This window comes from Camelus bactrianus, chromosome 13, assembly GCF_048773025.1.
Source record: "Camelus bactrianus isolate YW-2024 breed Bactrian camel chromosome 13, ASM4877302v1, whole genome shotgun sequence".
Classification (NCBI taxonomy): Eukaryota; Metazoa; Chordata; class Mammalia; order Artiodactyla; family Camelidae; genus Camelus; species Camelus bactrianus.
In genome coordinates, this window is record NC_133551.1 from 46,259,228 (window position 1) to 46,281,139 (window position 21,912).

A 21,912-nucleotide genomic window follows, 5' to 3' on the forward strand; every position below is an offset into this window, starting at 1 on the left:
GCTGTCCGATTTTCAAACCCTTTTTGCAATTATAGACAGTGATTTATGTAATGATTTTGAATAAGTAGAGGGCCTTTGTGACTTCTTATTTTTGTTGAGGATGAATTCCTTATGTCTTTTAAAAATGTGTTATAGCTAAGCGTACAGAATAAATTGTGTGTCATTGGGGAATCTCAGTTATCATAAGACTATGTATTTTTGGAAACGTTTGAAAGGATTTGAGCCCATGGAAGTGTAATGAACTATAACTGTCTCGTAGAATATATGCAGAAATTATTTCCTGTGTCCTTGTGAGCGGTGAATTATCCTTTGTTTTTTTTTTCAATTAATCATAGAGTGTTAAATGATGCTGTATTAAAAACTAATACTAATATTGAATCAACCTTTTTCACTTTGAATGATCACTTCGAATTTTTTCTTTTCCCTTAATTTTGGAGCTTGCTTTATTTGCTTTTATAATCGTGCAATCCAGATGCAGCTTTTCTGTATTTCGCAAAGTTTGTTAAGATTTGCCACCCATCTATTGTGTGTATTTCCCCCTTTGTTTCCCCCTAATGGTAAAGCATCATTTCTATTAGATGCATTTGTCATTCATGTAAATGGAAATTTAGTACATCATTGGTTCCTCTCCTGTAAAAAGTAAGGTTAATAATTCTAGATTTCTGTTACTATATGAATAGAATTATTTATATGCAAACTGCCTTAGAATCATACTGTATCATATAGTATCTTGCCTTGCAGACATACAAAGGGAATTTGTTGGGCGGTGAGGTGAGTGGGGAGGAGGGGAGAAAATGAAGGCACTAATGTTTGAAAAATATGGGCCTAGTAGAAATATTGGCCAAGTTGAGTTGAGTTGTCCAAAAATGATTTTAAGAAAAGTCGACTATTATAATTATGCAGTGATGTGAGTCTTAAAAGGTTGTACAGAAAATTCTGATCAAAACTTTGTGTGTTCCACGGAAATAAACTTTTGAGTTTAAAATGTTCATCCTTGAATGAAATTTTGCATACTGAGATTCTATTCAGAGTATTGAAAGTATGCCTGTGCTGTTCTTTATTATCCATTTTGTGGCTTAATTTAGAATACAGTTCCTAACAGCTTTTTAAAAAGGAAGCACACTTGAGTATGCTGTGAAATTGTCTATGAAGTGAATAGTTTTTAATGTAAATAGTGTGGAACAACAACCTTGTGTGATAAGTTTTGAAACATTTAAAACTAAGTAATTTATTAGTGAAGAGGTTGCAGGATATCTTGTATCTGTTTTTCCTAGTTCCTATCCCTTCAAGCTCTTATTATTTCTTGCCTGGATTGGTTTGATAGTGCACTAACTGTTCTCCCCTGTTTCTCCTCTGTCCAACCCACAGTATTATTAAAGTATCATCTGATGATTTACCTTATCATGACTTTAAAAACTTTCCAATGGCTTCCGTTTGCCTACTGAAAAAAGCTTACCCTGTCATGTAAGTCCCTCTATTTTTCCAACCTTATTTTCCAGTCTTTCTTCCTCCTGGAGTCCATTACAAGTTCCTTGGAAGCTATTTTGTACTTGCTGTTCCTTGACTGTGTGCTTTTTCCTCTTCCTGCGATGCTTTTCACTTTGGATTGAAATCTTATATATATGTTAATGGCCCTGGTTAGATGCCTTCTTTGCCAGAATGTGTGTTCCCTGATCCTTTCTGTTAGAAGACGTCCTTCCTTCCTTTTCTCTTCCTCTTCTAGCACTTCTTAGATAGAACTTCTTCCATTATGTCTGGAGTAGCCTCTGCATTTATATACATATACGTCCACCTTTGGAATTATCTTCCCACTAGATTATGAGCTTCTTAGCTTGCTTAGGGTCTTACAAGTAGTAGACAATTTAATAAATATTTGTTGAATTAATAAATACCTAAGGAGCATTGTTTCTTTCTAGCCTTTAAGTGCTTTTCTACTCACAATCCTTGGTCACCTCACTCCTTGACTATTGCGATAGCCTAGGACTGAATAACTTCTGTATTAGACAGTTGTTGTCTTAGGGTCCTTAACTGTAATATTAATGTTACAGTTTTAAAAATATGACTTTCATCTCAATTTTAGATTGAACTATAAATGCAAAGTTGTTGTCTATTATTGTTTTCAGCAGCTTCAAAAACTGTTTTTCAAAGGGGTTTTCCTCCAGCCTGTATTTTCAAAAACTACCATTACCATGCATCTTGAACGTTTCTAAAAACTGCATGGATTGCTACATCTATTGTAACTTACTGACAATGTAAGGATTGGATTCAGATGGGACTTTGATGTCTTAACTTTATGTATTTCCCAGAGATTTTGAAACTGTTTAGGTGAAACACAAACCTTTTTATTTTGGAAATGTTAAGATTATGGTACAGAGAATTGCTTATAAGCATCTTGATTAGTTCTGTTGTGATTTGGAAATCAGGATTATTCCATAACAGAACAGTTGCTGGATAAGCCTCTCAAAGAGCCCTGCCTTGGTATAGGAGCTGTTGGAGGATTATTAATGTACAACTGATCATAAACTCATGCCCAAAGCTTACAGATAGTGATCTCTTAGCTTGCATTTTAGTTTTGACATTGTTATTGTTTTTCTTTTGGAAAGATATAAGAAATGATTTCTTTTTTAATCTAATGGACTCAATTCTTTTTAAGATTGTAGACTTTTTTTGTTCTTATCAAGGCAAATTTCTGAAATTATCTGTAGGACAGTAACATCTCTTCAATGGTAATTAGAAAAATAAAAAATGTAATTGGCAAAACATACGTATAGGAAGGTCTAGAAAAGTGGCTCTCATTTTTTTTTTTTTTTTTTTTGGTCTCAGTACCCCTTTTATACTTATAAAAACTATTGAGTATCCCAATGAATTTCTGTTTAAGTGGGCTATATTTATTGATATTAACTATATTAGAATAAAACTGAGAAATTAAAAAATATTTAATTCACTTAGAAATAAACATTACATGTTAACATAACTTTTTCAAAGAAGAAAATAGCTATATTTTCTAAAAAAAAAGTGAGAAGAATGACATCATTTTATGTTTTTGCAAGTAACTTTAATATCTGGCTTAATAGAAGACATAAATTGCCATGTCTGCTCCTGCATTCAGTCTGTTGAATCACAGGTCATACATAACCTCTGGAAAACTCCACCACACAGTTGTGAGAGAGTGGTAGTATAGAAGGCAAATAATGACTTAGTAACATTCTGAAAATATTTTTGACCTCCTGGACCCTCCGAAAAGGTCTTGGGGACCCTCAGGGGTCTCCTGGACTACACTTTGAGAGCTACTAGTTAAGTAGTTACCTGCTACATAGTTTGATGGCCAACTTAGTAGAGCATCTTCTGACTTTTTTGAAGCCAGATGAAAATGTTGTTTTGGGAAACTTACTTGCTTTGGCATACTTGGTATTTTCATCCTGGTAAAACTTAGATTAACATTGTAGTGGAGAAGTAGCATACTACCCTGTGGCTGGGGAAAATGTCTGTTGAGAAACACACTGAAGAAATAGGTCACCTGCCACTGTGTGGTCCTCACTGTTAGCAGGTTGGGCATTTTGCTTCTGTGGTTGAATTTTTCTTTATAACTTAACATCTGATGGGTTCATCTTATATAAATGCTTCTCCTGTGAATAGTAAGATATTTCTTTTATGAGCTAGGTGTCACTTTTTAATGATATTGTCGTATGGGACAAATGTTAATGTAATCAAGTGATGTAAAAGCCAAGCCAACCTTTTTCTGTATCTTATTGAAAAAGATTAGTCATTGCTTTCATTTAATATATTATAGTTTATAGTATATCCAACTATGTTTCATTAGAAGTATGGTGAGTCTTCACTTGATACTGCTTTTAAAATTTATTTTCATTATTGTTTTCATGCTGAATACCTTTATATTTTTCTTAGAATGTAGAAAAGATTGGACATGTTTATGATTGCCATACTTAACAAGGTAGATAGAAAATAATTACAAATATGTCTATGTGATATGATACAGTTTTTATTGATTTTAAAGGGGGATGCAGCCTAAATGTGGTACAAAGAGCACAGGCTTTGGAAACAGATGGTATGGATTCCAAAGCTAGCTTTGCTTCTTACCCTGCCCAAGGTTATATTGTTAGTACTTAAACCTCAGTGAGCATTTATTTTCTCTTTTGTAAATCTGGAACTAATACGTATGTTTCACAGTTGTTCTGGGCATAAGAAGTACTATATCAGTGTCTAGCACAGTGTTTGGCACATGGCGTGTATCCAGTTCACTGTAGCTTACATCTTAAAGCATATTGATAATGTATAATTATATCAACTCTACTTCTTTGGATATTACTGCAGTCAAAACCTTTTGAGCTATCTTGCCCCGTTCTTTTCTTCATCCCTGACATTTAAACTGGGGCCATTCTGTTTTTGGAAGAATTCTCTAGGGTCTTTTCTAGTTATAACACCTCATGAGTTTATGGAAATACCACTCTGAGTCATCTTTTCTTTTTAGTTTCTATTGCCCATGTTCCTCATCACCTCACATTTGAAGTGATTTGTAATGAAGATAATAGTTGCTAATATTTGTTTGAGTAGTTATTATAGACCAAGCACTATATTAGATGCTTTCATATGTACTGTTTCTTTTAGCCACACAGCAGCCTTATAAAATAGGCACTGTTATTACCCCACTTTACAGACAGGAAACTGAGACTTAAATGTATTTAGTAGCTTATTCAGTGCCTCACAGCTAGCAAGCAGCAAAGCAGGTCTGGCTGCCTAACTCTAATGCCCAAGTTCTTAACCAGTCCCTCCTAACTGGTTGCTGTGTTTCTAATTTCTTCTTCCCCTCCCCCATAATTTTACCCTGAATTCTTCAGCCAGATTAATCCTACTAAAATGTTATTTTCATTGTCTTACCACTCTATTTAGAAATAATCAGCTTTCCATTTCTTTTAAGCAGAGGCCATATTCTTACATTTGACATACATGATCTTTAGTAATATGGTAATATGGTACTAGCATACATTTCCAGCCTAATTACTAATCTTCTATTCTCATTTCTCTTCTTGTCCAGTTCCTCAATATACTATGCTTATTTCTATCTCCAACTTTTTGCTAATGCTACTTCCTATGTTATATTAGGCCCATCTTACCCCTATCTTCAAATCAGGATGCTTTGCAAGTCCCCCTTCCTTCTTTTTTTCCTCTAAAAATTCTAGCACTGAGCATCCTAATTATCTAGGAGTATGGTGTGTTATTTTGACACAAAATCATATTATATTATGACATTAATTATTTCATAAATAGAATTTATCTCCTCAACAAGAGAAGCTTCTTGGGGTCAAGCTATCATATTTCTTTTGTGGTTTTTTATCCCTCTAAACACCCAGTGTCCAAATATTTTGTTAAATTTTAGGCCTGTGGACCCAAACAGCTTCATTTTGTGACTTGCTTCAAAATGTTGATATTATTTATTATTAATATGTGACCTTTAAACTTAGAAAGATAATATTCTAACAAAAGAAATAATGAAAACTGCAATAAATGTTATCAGCAAAATTCTGTGGTTTTGGGTAAAAGTCATTTTTGAAATTTTGAAGAATTAAAAGTAAGTAGTAAGTTTTTGAAAGTTTGTTAGGCTAGTTTTACACAGAATTGGGTTAAATGTAGATTTAAGTTACCTAATGTGTTACTTTATGAATTAAATTTAGATTGCGTAGGGCTTGACTTGGGATAACAAGGTAAGGTCAGGCCATTTGAGCCTTATAAGATCAGTTTCTAAACTATTTGCCCATATATTGTATATTTTTTGTTCCTTGTGCATATTTGTAAGTTCATATAAAATGAGAGGGTTTAAAATTTTTTTAAATTTTTTTTTAAATAAAAGAGGTGGTAGGCCTGGTCCAGCCAGATTATACCATTTTGCACGTCTCATGTCAATATAAAAACTGCCCTGTGCCCTATGAATATGAGCCAACACAAAGCCAAAGTCAACATCATGATGTCATACCATCCACCATTATCTAGCCTTGGATTTCCTGTCTGATGTTCTGTTTGTGGACCAGACTACTTCTCTACTCCTGTGTAAGAGTATAGGGCAACAAGTTCAGAGCATGTACCTATTAATCTTAAATACTTACTGTTATAGTTTCTTTTTTTTAACTTATGAAAAAATAAATGCAATCATGAGTCAAAACTTAAAATTTGTATATGGATTGTTTTGGAGAAGTCCTTTTTGAAATGATTGTGCTAGAAAAATATTGCTGTAGAGTTTGTTCTTTCGTATGTATCCTTTTTAACTTTCTAGCTCTTCAACAGTCATTCAGTATGGTATAATTCAGGTTGAACTTCTAATATGTATTTGTAGAATTTACCACAAACTTTTTTTTTTGAGGTTAGTTCTGGGATATGTTTCATTAAAAAGTATGTAGTTAGTATGTCTTCAGCTGTAAGCAGCAGAACTTAATTCAAAATGGCTTAAGAAATAAGAAATTTTATCTTCTCATATAATAGGCTTCAGGGTTCGTTGATTATAGCAGTTCAACAAAGTCAGTAAAAACCTGTATTCTTTCCATTGCTCAATTCTGCTCTCCTTGGGATTAGCTTCCAGGCATCACATCTGTACACGACTTCTTAAAAAAAGAAGGTGTCTCTTCCTGTGCCGCGGTTTTCAGAAAAAGGAAACTTTCTCCAAAAACCTCTAGCAGACTTCTTTCACATCTTTTTGGCCAGAATTGTGTCATATGCCCATTCCTGAACCAATCACTAGTGTTTGCTATTGAACTGACCGTGTTCATGCCTGAATCTCAAATGGTGTTGACCTCTCCTGAGGCATTATATTGGGGAAGGATTCTATTAGGAAGGAAAAAGGAGGGGATGAATTCTAGGTAGACAAGCAACAGTGACCACTATGGAAAGTAATTTGGAGAACCATAGCTCTTTTCAAAATTTTTGTCTTTGTGTTTGGGAATAAAAAGAATTAGCGAGTTAATTTTTTTTCATTTGTAAAACTAAAATCTAATTAGTACAGTGATATATTATGAAACCCATTTTCATTTTCTAAATTAGAATTCACAGGGTCATATAGTGTTGAGAGTTAAATCTAAGAAGGCACTTTCCTGTCTTTCTTATTGGTTGCTTATTAGGTGAGGAAGCTAACCTCTCGTTGACAGTTCCCTTATTTGAAGCATACATATAGGTGGTAAATGAGCGTGAGAGAACATTTTGCAAAACTATAAATTCCACATTTCAAAATTTAGTAAATTAAGTAAGTTTAGTAAATTAAACCTCAAACTTGTAGAATGATTTTGATTTGAATGGCTAGCCTTAAAAATTAGAACATTTAAAGCAACTTATAGATCATGTCTTTTAATTAAAATGTATTAAGTGTTTAGAAATTTACAGGCAATATAGTGGTGTTGTTAATAGAGGGGGCTCTGGAATCAGATTGCCTGAGTTCAGATTGTGCCTCTGCCACTTCCTAGCATATATCCTTGGGCAGTTTATTTATCTTTTCTATGTTTTGATTTCCTCACCTAAAAAATGGGGATGATGATGGTCCCTACTTCAGTAGGACTGCTGTGAGAATTTAGTAAATTAACAACTGTAAAGAACTTAACATGGTGCCCAGACCATGTTAAACACCCATAAATGTTTTTATTCATGTATATTAATTCATATTTTTCAGCAAATATATTATTGCCAGGCACTCTTCTGGGTATAGCACTGAGCAGACAGCAAAACTCCCTGTGTTCATGGAGTATACATTTTTATGGGAGGGGAGAGAGCAAAGAATAAACAAACACAAAAGTGAAATACATAGTGATAGTGGTAAACCATGTGGAGAAAAAGCAGAGAACAAAAATAGAGTGCTGGGTGAGGGAACTACTATTTTAAATAGGAGGACAGGGAGGGCCTGACCTAAAGCCTTTTAGACACGTGGGAGGTGTGAGGGCAGGGGAGTGTGCTTGGTAGAGGGAGTACTAGATGACTTACTCTGAGGCAGGAACATCTGTGTCTTGTACTGAGGGATCATCTAGGAGGCCAATGTGGCTGGAGTAGAGTGAGGGGAAAGTAGTAAGAAATGAAGACAAGTAATGGTGTGGATGGTGGGGAAACCATGTAGGACATTGTAAGAACTCTGGCTTTTGAAAGTTGACTGAGGAATGTAGCCAATATTTTGTAATAACTTAAATGGAGTATAACCTTTAAAAATTGTGAATCACTATGCGGTACACCTGTAACTTGTATACTACTGTATATCAACTCTACTTCAATTTAAAAAAAGAAAACTTGGCTGGGATGAGAAGCCATCTAAGTGTATTGAGCAGTGATGTATTATGATTCCTGTCTTAAAAGGATGTTTCTGGCTGCTGGTGGAAGTGGAGAGGTTAGGAGGCTACTGCAGTATACAAGCTGAGGGATGGTGGTGACTTGGACAAGAGTGGAAGCTGTGGAGGTGGTGAAAAGTGGTTGATTCTGAATATTATTACCGGTTATGTAGCCTGTCATTTCTACACTGACTCAATAATTTTATTTTCTAATTTCTTAGCTTCAAATATGCTTTAGTAATTGAAAGAGTTAACTTTTAAAATGATGTCAAAATATTTTTTGATGAATTTTTCTTTTTTGAAGTTATGATTTCTAATCTCTGACATCTGAGTGAAAAGCAGCATAATATGTGGCCTTAGTTATTTGATCAAGGCATATTCACGAGTTTCTTTGGTGAACATTATTGTATAAGTCTAGACTGTACTACAGTTTACTTCCAGAAGTAACTTCGAAAAGTATCGTAAGATTCTTAGTTTCTATGGTGGGCCATGAAGGGGAGAATGAATTAAAGAGAAGGAAGCCATGCGATATATGTTTCACTTTATGTGCTAAAGTTGTTGGTATTTTAGAATAATTAAAATATATTTGTGTTTTTGCTTATTAGTGGAGTGCTTAAGTGCTTGAGACATCGCTCTGAGATAGGGAAGTGTTTCTCACCTTTTAGGAGCTCTAGACCCAGGCTGCTTGGACCCTATCTACTTCTAGCTTGTGACCCTGGACGGTTTCCTGTCTGCAGAGCAGGGAGAAGAATATTAACCCCATTTTAGGGTTATTGTGAGAATTTCGTGAACTAGTACATGTAAGACACTTAGAGCAGATATCTGTTGTTGTCATTTTTATTACTATTTAGCTGAGATGCTTTGTGACATATCTCCTCTCTTCCATTCAAAGGAAGCACCAGTCTAACTTTTAAATTAAATTGGAAAGTAATTTAAATCTTTATTCCAGCTTCCCAAAAATGCCAAAGGGAATTATACTCATACCATATTGCGTTACTACTGAAAATCTGATTTCTTCATTTTTGATCAGTATCTTTGCATGGTTAATCCAAAACTTCCATCTCTCTTTCAAAACTTGCCAAACTCTCATAACAATTTGAACAGTGTCAGTGTTTTTATTTCTTTCCTCTCTTTCTCAAACTGATTAATTTCTCTTCCAGGAGTACCTGTTTCCCTTTAAACTCTCTTCTTTGCCAGTGTCACTACCCTGATATATATAATAAGGGCCAGGAACCAAGGGAGTAAAGAAACAAAGCTGTGAATACTCATACAGCAACGTATTTGATTTTGTCACACTTATCTGCCATAGAGGGTATATCATGTTTAGCTTTTAGGAAGAAGTCTGCTTAGGACAGTCAGGTGGTTCAGATCTGGTGTGGGACATTAGTTTAGGACTTGGGGTTAGTCTTTCTCCTGATAGTCATGAGCTCTAAGAGCAGCTGTCACATCTGTCTGACTGAGATTAACCTGGGCCTCTCTTTTGATTCCTAGGGGTCAATCTTGGGCATTTAGAGTAGAGTTGCCAGATGAAATGCCAGATAATATGTCCCATGAAATATTCTGGACATATTTATACTAAAAATTATTCATTGTTTATCTGAAATTCAGTTTTAACTGGATGTCTTGTATTTTTTATTTGCTAAATCTGGCGACCCTAACGTAGAGAATCTAGGCAGCTGACACTATTTCCTAGTCCATTCTCCCTATGGAGATGGATGTTTAGGGACAGAGGTGTGACCTTGTTGTAGCGGATATCAGGATACCTTCTGTTTTGATAACAAAAAGTCCAACTCAAATTGGTTTAAACAAAGCATAATTTGATCAAGACTATGAGGCTTTGGCCCTATTTTTCTGCATTTTTTCTTGGCTCTCCACTATATCAGCTTTTTTTTTGCCCTGGCTTCCCTAGTAGTACAAGTGCCTTTGGCTCCTGGGACTACATGTTTCCTCAGTTGTAGGGGAGAAGAAGGATGCTTCTCACAGACATAATACAAAAATCCTGAGCTTGACTCTTAATTAGACTATTCCTGTGTTCCAAAGGATCACTGTCTTAAAATCTGGATTCCTTGAACTATTAATTGTAGTTTTCTCTGTCTAGACCAGTGGCTCATAAACTTGAGAGTGCATCAGAACCACCTGGAGGACTTGTAAAAACATAGTTTTCTAGGCATTAGGTTTTGGGTTGGGTTCTAAGAATTTGTAACAAGTTTCCAGATGTTACTGATTTGGCTGGTCAGCAAACCACATTTTGGGAACCACTGCTGTGTCAAATCAGGGCCTACTCTTGGAAGTGGGGAGAGGTCAGTCCGACATAAACTCCTTACCAGTGTGGGGAAGGAACAAGATATGTTTTCAGGAGATAATTACAGTGTCCACTGAAGAGAGTACTGCTTGCTGTTTTTTCGCTCGTCCAGCTTCCCTTCTCTCTTATTTAGGTAACAGCTTCCTGATTTTTCTCTTGGAACCATTTCTCCCCTTTTGCAGTTAGCGTGGGCTTAGGTAGAGTTGATCTAACCCATTGGCTTTAAGGGTAGGCACATGACCCAGGCCTGGCCAACAAGATCACTGCATTCACTTGGCCAGAGTGTTAATAGGGCAGTGATCTTTGTAATATAGTCAATGCACATTACTATACATTACTATTTATTGCCCTGGCTGGTGATATAAAGATGGCATAATCCCTGTCATTAGGAGCTCAGACTATAATTAAGGAATACCCACATGTAAACAAATGTAGTACTTTATCACTCTCTCCCTTTCTCGTGGCTGTCGTCTAATAATCATCCATTATTTATTGTATCATCCCCCCTTATAATCCTTAACTACACTTACTAGTTGTTTAGTATCTGTAGTCCTCATTAGATTATAAATTCCATCAGGATAAGGACTGAATCCATAATTCACTGCTGGGTTTTAGTACCTAGCACTGTCTCTGGCACATAGGGGTACTCAGTAAATATTGGTTGAATAAATGCTTTAAGTATAGGAATAGAAAACTGTATAAACAGAAGAGGGAATGATTGGTTTACTGGTGGAGTCGTGGAGAGGTAACATCCTGGGTAAGTGCTCAGAGTTGGTAAAGCACCTTGGTGTATTTTGGGAACTTTAAGTAATTCAGTTTTGTTGAAAAATAGTTTGTGAGGTGGGAAGTGGTGGTGGATGAGTCTGGAGAGGGAGGTGAGGGCCAATTCATGAAAGACCCTGAATTCTACACTTATAGGTTGGATTTTATCCTATGAGCAGTTGGGGAGTCACTGATTGATTGGTTCCAAGTAGGGAAAAGAGTATATTGGCTGCAAAGTGAAAAATAGATTGGAGGAAAGCCAGATTGGAGAAGGTAAACTCACTAGGAGGCTATTTCAGTACAGATGAAAGACGTTATGAAAGCCTGAGGTAAGGGGAAAAAAAAAGAAACATGGGGTTGGAGGTGAGACCCTGAGCAGAGAATTCATGTGGACTCATGGAGATTTTTACTACAAATTTAATTTTGTTTTAGCAACAGAGACATTGTATTAGCCAATCTTAACTACTAACTCACAGTTCTGTATCTATACTCACTTAGTATTTATAACAGGAGATTGTATTTTTCTAATCGTTTAAAAATAAGTGAAAATGAATAAGACAATTACTTAAAAAATAGAGTTGGTGGGACTTAGAGACTATCCTGAGAAAAATGAAAGAATCTAGAGTGACTTTTAGTTTTCTGACTTAGAAGGTGGTGGTACTGTAAACTAAGAGATGCAACTTAAGGAGGAAGGAAGATCAGGTTTGGATCATATTGAGAAAAGTATAAAGGTGTATTTTATTCTAGATACTCTTCTGATGGCTGGGAATATAGCAGTGAACAAAACAGTCCTTTATGCAGGAGGAGATACAACAATTAACAAATTAAGAAGTAAATATATAGTTACGTTAGGTGAAGATAAGGGCTATAGAGGAAAAAAACTACTGGCTCAGGGGGATGGCAGGCAGAGAAGGAATTGCTGTTTGACTTTGGGTAGTCAGAGGCAGCCTCACTGAGCTGGTGATTTAACCTTCTTATTATAAAATAAAATACATGCTAATCAGTATATAAAACATAAATGTACAGTTTACTGTCTTCATATAAAGTGAACAACCTTGTTACCACCACCTAGAAAAAGATATTGAAGACAGCTAGCTTCCGAGAAACCAAAAGCATACCCCTTTCCAGTTATATCCCTCTTCTTCCTGTCAAGGTAACCATTGACTTGACTTTTATTGTAATTATGTCATCATTTTTCTCTATAGTTGTATTCTTAAATGATATATTTTAGTCTTGCCCCCTTTTTTGAATTTGAGATATATGGAATTATACCGTATGTATTCTCTTGTATTTTTTGATCAGCATCAAGAGTCATCTATACTGTTTTCACCTAGCTGTAGTTTCTTCTTTTTTTTTTTTTGTTATTATGTATTTCATTCTGTATCACAGTTTATTTCTACTGTTGATAGATATTTGGGTAGTTTCTATTTTGGCTGTTATGGACAATGCCACTATGAACATTTCTGCACACATGCCCTGTTTTACATCAGTGCATTTCTGAGTATATCTAGGATTCAGATTTCTGGTTTATAGAATATGTATATCTCAGCCCTTCCAGAGAATGCCATAGTATTTCTTTCTGTAACAGTATATAAGTTACTATACATGTACAACAACCCAAGGTATTGTCAGACATGTACATTTTTGCAAATCTCATAAGTTTGTAGTGGTACTCGTTGTTTAAATTTATTTACATTTCATTATTCCTGATGATATTGATCACCTTTTCATATGTTGGCCATTTGGTTATCCTCTTATAAAAAGCCTCTCTCTTTTGCCTATTTTTCTATTGGCTTGTTTATTTTTCTTTTTCTTATTGATTTGTAGGATTACAGATTGTGGATGTCAGTCCTTGTCTTTTACATGTATTGCAAATATTCTCTCTTAAGGTGACATTTTGAGCAGAGATCTAAAGGAAGTGAAGGAGTGAGCTGTGGGGATAGCTGAATGAAGGTTATACAGGTAGAGGGAACAGCAGTGACATACAGATACCTTGAGGCAGGAGTATTTTTGAAATGTTGCAGAAGCAGCAAAGGTGCTTACCTGAGGTTGGAAAGGAGAAGGGAAAGACAATCTCAGAAAAAATGAAGCAAAATGAAAAAAACCTCATGGAGTAAGTGTTACTGGTAAAAATGTAGATTATAAAATCCACTCCTTGCTATTACTACAAATACATAAAAATAGAATATGGTGAAGGAAAAGAACTAGAATATGATCAAACTAAAACAATAATTTGATGAGATTGTGGATAATTTTTGTCCTAGATTTGTTATTATATATCAAAAACAATGTTAAAAGTACATTTTAAAAGAGAAAAGATTTATGAGTAGATACTACAGTTAAGTTTTAAAAAAATTAATATTCAGAAAGACAATCTTGGAGCTGCCTCTTACTCTCAGGCATTGATTAGTAGATACTCTCTGTTAGTTTCCTGTTGCTGTCGTAACCAATTTTCATAAATTTAGTGGCTTAAAACATTATTATCTCACAGTTCTGGAGGTCAAAAGTTCTTAAATCAAGGTGTTGACAGGTTGTATTCCTTTTGGAAGCACTAGAAAAGAACCCATTTTCTAGCCTTTTCCACCTTCTATAAGCTGCCTGCCTTCCTTGGCTCCTGGAACCTTACTTCATTTCAAAGCCAGTAGCATTGCATCTTCAAAACTCTCTCTCTCTCTCTCCCTGACCTCTGTCTCTGTTGTCATATCACTGTCTCTTGACTCTGATGTTCTTCCCTTCCTCTTGTAGGGACCTTTGTGATTTCTTTAGCTCACTTGGATAATCCAAGATAATCTTCCCATGTCAATGTTCTTAACTTAATTACATCTACATGTCCCTTTTGCCATGTAATGTAATATATTCACTGGTTCCAAGGATTGGGATGTTAGCATCCTTGGAGGGCCATAATTCTATCTACTGCAGACTCCAAATTTGAGAATAAAAATTTCACTAACCCTGTTTCTTAGGGTTTGATTAATGAAGAATTTGAAGTACAGATAAAAGGGAGAAGGCCCTTACTACTATCAATGAAGGAGCTTGGTGAATGTCTTGTCTTAATTTTGAATATTCTACATCTGCAATAGAGGGCTAGCTTAGAGTTAGCCTTACCTGTAATGTGAGGAGTACCTGAAAGATTGCTGGAAAGTTTTACATCATATCTTCATATGATAGTTGATGCCTTGAGAGCAAAGAGGATAGTACTTTGTTAGAAGACTGGTTTGAGTTTGGTCTGGTTAACAACCATGTGACACTGAACAGTCCTCATCTATAAAACGGGAGTAGTAATACTTAATTCACAAAGATTTTTTATAAAAATTATGAAATATATATATATATATATATATATATATATATATATATATATATATATACACACACACACACACATATACAAAAGTATACATATACATATAATGGAATAATTAGTATCTGGCATATATATAGCAGGTACTCACTTTTCTTGAAGGTCAGTGCTTTTGTGATACAATGACAGGGAGATGTTAGAGGCATTTAAGGTGAGAGGCTTGTGCTAGAGTTTTTGTTAGAGGCAGCTGCAACTGTCACTTTCTGGAAGCTACCTGACTCTAGTGTGTGCTTAGCTTTAAGGTCATGACGGGTAAAATTTGGGGAGAGAAACAATGGGTCAATATTTATAGCAATTGTGGCTGATCATCATTCTTTTTTATGGCTCATTTTACCTTCTTTGGGATATTTCAAAAAAGTTTTCTGTCTTAAGGCTTTTTTTTTCTTCCCTGCCTTCAATAAAATTCTGCTGCTGCTATTTCAGCATAATTATTCTTGGCTCTTCACTTCTTCTCTATGGTAAGCCTAAATGCTGATCATCTCATGCGTTAACAAATATTTATTGAGTGCCTTCTATCTGTGAGACACTCAGAACTGGAGACACAAAGATAAATAAGAAAATGTGTGTCCTCAAGGAGCTCACAGTTTTGGTACAGACAGGTCCACAGCTACACTGTAATGAATAAGCTTTGTATTAGAAGGTTGAGCAAAACTCTATGGAATCAAAGAGGAGGTAATGCTTACCTGGGCCTAAAAATGTGAGAGGAGGTTTCATGGAAAAAACTATGCATGACTTGAGTCTTAAAAAAATGTAGCTGGATAAGGGAATGTGGTGGGGGAGAGAGAGACAGACAGAGATGGGGGAGGGAGAGAGAGAGGGAGAGAAGGGAAAGGAAGGGAGAGGGTGGAAGCAAGGAAGGGAAAGAGAAAGAGAGGAATGACATTCTATGAGGTACAGGAAGCCACGTGTACAAAGGCAGGAGAGAGTGTTGTGTTTTTGAATGAGCTGCAGGTATTTTTGTGTGGCTAGGGTGAAAGGTGCCTGTGGAAGAGTAATAGGACAGTGAATTTTGTTAGAAGAGTCAGCAGGGACCAGACCCTAAAGGGCGTTATATGCCTTACTGAAGAATTTGGACTTTATCCTATAGGTAGTGAACTCCTGTAACATAGTATGCTACAACACTGAGGTTAGATTCAAAACTCAAAAGCAGCAGGAAAGGTAGGAAAAGAAGGAGGTTGGTCTCTGGAAAGCCGAAGGGGAGATTTTCAAGAAGGGAAAAATGGCTATCAGTGTAAAACCTAAAGTGATTGTATGAAATAAAGATGGAAAAGTTTCTTCTGGACCTTGTTGAGAATATCTTAACAAGACATATATCTAGTGAATGAGGTAGAAATCAAATTATGGTAGATTGAACAGTGGATGAGAGGTGAGACTATAGAGATTACAAGCATAGACCGTTCTTTAAAAACTTGCTATGATGGAAATGTGAGACATAGCGAGAGATGTAGATCTGAGAAGCAATTTTTTTTAAGGATAGGAGAGTTGAATGTGTATTATATTTTGGTGGAGAAGATAAAGTAGAGATAAGGTTGAATATATGGGAGTGTGTGGTTTGATGGAACAGGAAAGTGGTGTGTTTGGAGGTGAGAGGGATTATTATTACCCCAGGGAAGGAGGAAAGATACCATTGTCTAAGTAACACTGAGATGGGTTTGAAGAAGAATGTAAATTGGAAAATTAGGTGACATCAGATTTCTTTTTTCTGGTAGAGGGTAGTTTTGAGTTGGAGTAGCGACTGATCGCTGTGTGGGATGAAAAAGGTCACTGATCAGAGGCATATAAATGAGTTACTAATAGGGTAGTTAATGTCAGTTAAGATGGAGACTTACAAATTTGTAGTGGCACAAATTCCCAGCTCGTTGTGATTTTCTTCAGCGGAACATAGCAGTTGTGGTGTGGAAACAGAGGAAGCGGGTGGCTGGATAGATTCCCCATGGTTGAGAGATTTACTGGGCTGGTGTGGGCTACAAAAGATCAACAGGGAGCTGGGTAGAGATAATTGATAACAGAGTAGTTGATGCCCAACACTGAGGGAATAGTTGAGTAAATACTGACACATTTGTATAAAAACTATTTTGTAGCTATTAAAACTTATGTTTATAAAATGCTTATTTTATAGTGTTAAGGTAATAAAAGTGCTGTATGCTGTACAAAGATTTAGTAATGATCAGCTAACAATCTAGGGATTGTCTTAGGCATAATGATGAAAAAATACTCTCAAAACCAAAAGAATATTGGTTATGTCTATTCACACATAGACAGTCAGTGAGATTATTATCTATCTCTGCTTTACAGGTAAAGAAAATGAGATTTCACAAAGGTGACTGTTCAGTCATAACTTTGGTGAATGGCAGAGAGATAACTATTATAGTACACATTGAATAGTTATTATGATAGGCATTGTTTTATTTAAGCAGTCTTATTTAATATTTTCTTCATATTTTTGCTCTAATTTTCATTTTTCAGTTAAGAAAACAGACTCAAGGAGAATAATATAGCAATAGATAACTATCAAAATGTGATACCAACAAGTGCTTTAAAAGTTCAAGAGAAGGGTGTGCGTTGTAGGCTAGGGTGGAAGAAGGTTATTTTGGAGTTGATGATATTTGAACTTGAACTGTGAAGGATAGTAGGATAGTTTTTTTTTAGATGGGGTGAGGGTCTCTTTGATTTACATTTTCCGTATAAAAAAAAGGCTCTCTATGATAGTCTGGTCTATCATGTTTCTGGAGCCTTTTGCTCAGATAAGAAAAAATTATTATTTCTTATTTTTAATGAAAAGACCAAAGCTATCTGTAGATGTCATAAAGGGACTCAACACAATTTCTAGATCTCAAGTGCATCACATCTGAGATTGCTTTGGAAGGAATGGAAGAAATAATGGCTTACAACCAACTTTGCTACTTGATTAGTGAACACTTCCATAGGCCTTCTAGAATAGATTTCAAATATAGATATAAATCCGTCTATCTGTGTATCTGTCATAAGTTATTTTTTCCCTTACATAACCATTTGCATTTGAATATTATTTTTACTGTGGTTAATAGAAGAAAACACTTCATTTAAAACAACAATAGAAAGGCCACTGAAAATTAGTTTTTTAATGTTGAACTGAAGTGGTCAAAAGTAGGGACTTTTTAAGGGTAGTAGTTTAAATTTCCACTTATCTTTTTCTCCAGTCTAGATATTTTCCTGCTGTGGTTAGTGGAAGAAACATTTGAATATAGAATGTTTTACATTAAGAAATCTTCAGGAACATATCAGAAAGGATTTAATAGGAATGACCTCATGTTACTCATAGTTAAAGTAGGGGTTGCGATGTGTGGATTTATTATTTATCAGTTTTTATATTTGGAGATGCCTGTAGATTTACAGACAGTAGATAACTACTGTCTGTAAATTTCTGTAAGAAGTAGTCGTCATTGTAATCTGTCTCATTTGTAGATCAAGTCGATATGTAATAGATTTTGGCTTCAAGTGAGTACCTGATTGTTTTTAACAGGGCTCATCTGGTAACTACAAAGAAGTAAAGATAAAACAGACAGTTTCATGAGCTAGGGAAAGGTAGCTTAAATATGAAAGCACATTTTAAAAACTAAGAAAAACTTAACCAAAACTGACTTGAGAAGAAATTAAAAATCTTTATAGTCTTTTAACCATATAAGAAATTGAATTAGCGATTAAAAAAATCTACCTACCAAAACAATTCCAGGCCCATATAGTTTTTTTAAATCATGATTAAAAAAAAAGAACAGAATTTACCAGCTTAACCATTTTTAAGTGTATAGTTCAGTACAGTTAAACATACATTGTTGTAGAACGTATCTCTGGAACTTTTTCATCTTGCCAGTCTGAAATACAGTACCCATTAAACAAGAACCCCCTTTAACCTCCTCTCAGCACCTGGTGACCACCATTCTTTCTGTTTCTATGAATTTGACTGCTTTAGGTATCTCATATAAGTAGTAGTCATACAGTGTTTGTCTTTTTGTGACTGCTTATTTCACTTAATATAATATCCTAAGGTTCATCTATGTTGTAACCTGTGACAGGTTTTCCTTCTTTTTTAAGGCTAATATTCCATGGCATGTATATGCCACATTTTGTTTGTCCATTAATCTGTCCTTGGACATTTGGGTTGCTTCTACTAGTGGTATTGTGAATAGTGCTGCTGTGAACCTGGATATCCAAATGTCTCTGTGAGACCTTGTTTTCAGTTCTTTTGGATATATACTCAAATTGGGATTGTTGGATCAAATGGTATTTTTAGTTTTATTTTTTTGAGGCACCTCCATACTGTTTTCCATAGTTGTTGGACCATTTTCCAATCCTACCAACAGTGCGCCAGGGTTCCAACTTCTCTAGATCCTCGCCAACACTTGTTATTTTATGTTTTTTTTAATAGTAGCCACGCCTAATCAGGCTCATGTAGTTTTGTCAGTGAGTTCTATCAAACATTCATGGATAATCATAACTTTAGATAAACTTCTTGAGTCTAGAAAAATAATTACAAATTTTTCTTTCTGGATATTTCATGTAAGTGGAATAATAAATTTTTGTCCCTTTGTGTCTGGCTTATTTCACTTAGCATAATGCTTTAAAATGTATCCATTTTTCAGAACTTCATTGTGTTTTATGGCTGAATAATATTTCATTATATATATATATATATATATTACTTTTTATATATCCATTGATCTGTTGGTGGACACGGGTTGTTTTCACAACAAATGTAATTTTAAAAAGATGTAATTTATAATAGCAGCAGCAATAGCAACAACAACTTAAAAAGTACTTAGGAATAAAATCAACACAAGATGCACATGAGCTTTTATGGAGATTATAAAATTTTATTAAAAGACATTAGAGAAGATCTAAATAAATTGGGATACTGTATTGATGGACAGGAAGACTCAGTATCATATGTTAGTTCTTTCCAAATTAATTTATAAGTTCAATACAATTCTATTTAATATATTGATAGGATATTTCATATAACTTGACAAGCTTTGTCCAAAATTTATATAGGAGAGCAAACTGCCAATAAAAATTAGGAGAATTTACTCTTTCAGATAGCATGATTTATGAAGCCATAGTCATTAACAGTGTGATATTGGCACAGGATAGACCACAATGGAGCAGAATAGAGAGGCCAAAAACTGAACCCCTTCACATAAAGAAACTTAATATATGACAGTGAGAGCTTTGCAGATGTGTGAGGAAATATAAACTGACTAAACAATAAATGATAGTGGGACAATTGGATATCTAGATGGTACATAATAAAATGGAAATTCTATTTGCACCATATGTACAAGTAAGCGCCTAGCAATTAAAGATATAAACGTGAAAAGCAAAAGTTTTAGAAAAAGTTTTGAAATTTGAATTGTAAAGGAAAATATAGATAAATATGTCTAGATCAAAATAAAAAAAATACAGTTATCAAAAGAAAACAGAAAATGAAAAATACCCTGTTATCTAGGAGAAAATGTTTGCAGAACATGTAACTAAAAAGAATTAACATCCAGATATAGAAAGAATATTTTACAAACCAATAACAATAATAGTAATAGAAAGATAGTGGACTGGTAAGTCAGAAGAAGAAACACAAATGAACTATTGACATGAAAAAGCCTTCAATATTCTTAGTTGTCATGGAAATGCAAATTAAAACCTCAATTAAATAATATACTCACCATTTTGGTGAGGATGTGGAATAATGGGAACTCTCACATACTGCTCTCATATACTGTGGAGAGTGGAGTATCCGTTGGGACTCCTCTTTAGAGGATAATTTAGCAGTATCTGGTAGAGTATGTGCCCTAGGGAAACTTGAGAAGGCAGGCAAGAGATTGTACCTGCGTCAGTACAAGGAAGTTCATAACAACATTATTTGTTAAAGCAAAAAACTAGAAACTGCTCAAAAGCCTATCAATAATAGAATGAAAAAATTGTAGAATATTTATATAATGGTAGAGAACAGTGAAAATAACCATAGCTACACATATCAATATAAATGAATCTTAAAGACAATGCAGAGTGAAATGCTATGGAATGTTTCCTCCTTATGAAAGTCATAAAGAGACAAAATATTTAGGAGATGGAGCCCCTGGGGAAAGTAGTAAGGGAATTTGGGAGGGATGAAAAGCAGTGGCAGAAGAGGAAAAGTTTGTCAAGGAGCCAAAAGTGGAGAAGCCAGACATACAACTAAACATATCAGAACCAGGTAGTTTTTCTGTCATATATAAAATTGTGGTACTGGGTTGAAGGTAAGCCTTGAATTGAAACACATTATTCTCTCTGTGATTGGTCTCTGTGTGTATGTATTTTTATATTTTCTTTGCTATGAGGTTACAAAAGTTCTGATAAAAGTCTGTTTTAAATTGGGTGGAATTTAAAAAGTATCCTTGTTTGCCTTTTTTCTCTTTTTTATTGAGGTATAATTCACATGCTATAATAGTCATCCTTTTAAAATATATAATTCATTGGCTTTTGGTATATTCACAAAGTTGTATGACCATCTAATCCCAGAACATTTTTATTATCCTTAAAAAAAAAACAAACCTTATAGCCATTAGCATTCTCCTTACTCCATTCTGCTTACTCCAGCCTGTGGCAACCACTGTTTACTTTCTGTCTCTGAATTTGCCTGTTCTGGACATTTCATATGAATGGCCTTTTGTGTTTGGCTTCTTTCGTATAGCAAAATGTTTTCGAGGTTTATCCATTTGTAGCATATGTCACTGCTTCATTTCTTTTTATGGCTGAATAATATTCCACTTTATAGAAATACCACATTTATTTATATATTCATCGATTGATAGACATTTTTTCAGCTATTATGAAGAATGGTGCTATAAACATTCATGTGCAAAAATTTCAATTTTCAATTCTCTAGAGTGTATACCCAGGGGTGGAATTGCTGGGTCATATGGTAATTTTATGTTTAACTTTTTGAGGAACTACCAAACTGTTTTTCACAGTGGTTGCTGTAGGATTTTACATCCTTGCCAGCAATGTATGAAGGTTTCACTTTTTCTACATCCTCACCAACATTTTTTGTTACCTGTCATTTTTAGTATAGCCATCCTATGTGAAGGTAGTATCTCATTGTGGTCTTCATTTGCATTTCCTTAAGGACTAATGATGTTGAGCATTTTTCATGTGCTTATTGGACA

The 21,912-nt window shown here is 34.9% G+C and overlaps 1 protein-coding gene across 3 annotated transcripts in view; it reads left to right on the top strand.

Annotated features, from left to right (window-relative positions):
* The window catches only part of PIK3R3 (phosphoinositide-3-kinase regulatory subunit 3), an 84,024-nt gene that overhangs the window by 2,917 nt on the left and 59,195 nt on the right, over nt 1-21,912 (top strand). The window lies entirely within an intron of this gene.